This window comes from Oreochromis aureus, linkage group 7 (genome assembly GCF_013358895.1).
Source record: "Oreochromis aureus strain Israel breed Guangdong linkage group 7, ZZ_aureus, whole genome shotgun sequence".
Classification (NCBI taxonomy): domain Eukaryota; kingdom Metazoa; phylum Chordata; class Actinopteri; order Cichliformes; family Cichlidae; genus Oreochromis; species Oreochromis aureus.
In genome coordinates, this window is record NC_052948.1 from 28,857,689 (window position 1) to 28,860,167 (window position 2,479).

Sequence of the window (2,479 nt, forward strand, 5' to 3'; positions counted from 1 at the left end):
TTCATCTTGAGAAAAGATCAGTGTCACAAAATGTTTGTATTTATTTGCACTGCTTTTCACTGTGGATGTCAATTTATCTGAAGCTTTAAGTATAAAATGGTATAAATGTTTTTTCAGAACAATAGATATAGAAACAGCTAAACAGACAGCTGTTGAGATGTCTGCATTTTAGGAGTCTGATGAAAGAAATTGACAAATGTACATGTTTAGTCTAACATTTTAGTATATTTAGTACGAGTTAGCAAGCACACTTAAGGTGAAAGACTAAATATCAACCCCGTGACTATACATAGGGTTAGGGTTACCTTTTAGGTGGAGAATTTGATGCCGTGGGAAATCATCGGTTGCCCAGACTCGCTTTTGCTGGTGGACGAGTGTCTGAAATCTGATAATACAGTTAATCAAAATTAGAAAACCTACTAACAGATTTGAAATAGAGTGTAACACTGGATACTTTAAAGAAAACATGAAACAGTAGCGGTTACTAAACTTACAAAGCGATAAAAAAAATTCCAGCTGTTTGCATAACTACTAAGAAATTTGAAAGTGAGTGTAACTTTAAAAACTTTAAACAAAACTAACAGAAGCGAGACAACAAAATTTTACTGTTTACATAAGGCAAACATGTAACCATATGTCTTTAACATTTAATGGTAATGTAACTGTCCACTATAAATCCTTAATGGAGGAATACTGTTTTAAATTTACCTTGCTGCCTGGAGGACATAAGGAGGTGGGTCTATTCTCCGCTTCCAAGGACAAGCTGGCTGGTGCTGTCTGCTAACCCAGGCAAAAAGAATATAATGTTAAGACATTAAGTGACCTGACACTTTAATTTCACTTTACAATGCAATGCATGGCATGAACTGTTATGCCAGTTGGGTAACATTACAAGATAGAAATGGTCAACTGTATGGGTAAGTGTTATAAGAAATATATTGTATGTGCTCACTACCACATCAGAATTACCTGTTCAGAGCTATGAAAAAAAACAAACAAACAAAAAAAACAAAAACACCCTTTGTCATATTTTCCTTTGTTTTGGATAGAAATTAGACAAAATTGAGTTAGCAAACATGCTTTAAGTGAAAGACTACATATTAACTGTGGTTATAGACACCAAAGATCAGATATATACACACAGGTTATACACATGGGTGGTAGGGCTGCTCAATGAATCTACTTTTAATCAAAATTACGATCTGGGCTTTCAACGATCATTGAAAAGGAGTCGAGAGAATGAGTCGATTATTAGCACCTCCCTGGTGCTTTTTTCTCGCTGCTCCATGTGGCAAATCGAGCACACCTCTCTCGCTTCAACACGCATCACAACAATTAAGAGGAGCTAACAGAGGGAAGCTTGGAAAGCTAAGCAGAAGTTATTTGGAGAGGAGAGTGACTGCCGTTGGTTGAAAAGAGATTTAAAAAAAAAAAAAAAAAAAACTCAGTGGTGTGGAAACATTATGGGTTCGCTGGTCAGACGTGGATCAAGTAGACATAGTGTGTAAAGTTTGCTACAATGTCGCACCTGCACCACGGAGCAACACTGTAAAGTTCACTAAACATACATGTTTACATTTTTCATTTATTTTTATATTGTAAACATTTACACTGTTATCAGTATTTGCACACTATTTTATGACAATCTTTAAAGCCATTATTCAATACATTGTTATTGTTAAATAAATATTGTCAAATACTGGAGATCTAGATTTCAGTGAAAATAATCGTGATTATTATTTTTGCCATAATCGAGCAGCCCTATGGGTGGGCATACCTTGTAATTTCTTAATAAAGGAATATTTTTTGATATTTACCTTGGGACCTGGGGAACATAAGGAGGTGGGTCTATCCTGTGTTTCCAAAGATAACCTGGCTGGTGCCGCTCACAACCCAGGAAAAAGGGTATAGAAGACATTATGACCTGACACATTCATTTCATTTAAATGTTCTGCATACCATGCACTGTTATGCCACGTGTGACATTATAACAAAAAATCCTAAACTGTATGGGTAAGTGTTCTTAATTGTCTCAAATGTGTTTCGAAAACTGTTCGACTGTCCGTGATCACTACCATATCCTCATTACCTGGTCAGATGGAAAACGACTGACTGCCTCATCTTGGTTGTGGCCAGTGAGCATTGGGACAGCAGGATCGACCAAGTCAAGTGGTTTCCAGCGCTTCTTTGTGCCTGGGATCTTTTATTTTTCTCGCATCTGGTAGAATGTCAGCATAAAAACAGAATATTAATTATTGGCATTTCAAGCAATTTGTTATTTTAACCTCTGATACATTGATAGACAAGATGACTACAAGAACAAAAAAAAAAAAAAAAAAAAAAAAAAAAATCTCTTTTCTTTAAATAGACATATTGATAGTGTCACTACCCGGTCTTAAGGCTTTGTTAAGTAAAGTTCCATAACAGTTTGTATATTGTAATTGGGAAAGTGATTACCTTGAAAGTTGGGAGGCAGATT

The 2,479-nt window shown here is 35.7% G+C and overlaps 1 long non-coding RNA gene across 1 annotated transcript; it reads right to left on the bottom strand.

Moving 5' to 3' along the window:
- Positions 1-319: 319 nt before the first annotated feature.
- On the bottom strand, positions 320-1,885 carry LOC120441170. Its single transcript, XR_005613843.1, has 3 exons — positions 1,818-1,885; positions 709-780; positions 320-385 (listed from the first exon to the last, which is right to left on the bottom strand). It is a non-coding gene; the product is annotated as an uncharacterized LOC120441170 (long non-coding RNA).
- Positions 1,886-2,479: the final 594 nt, after the last annotated feature.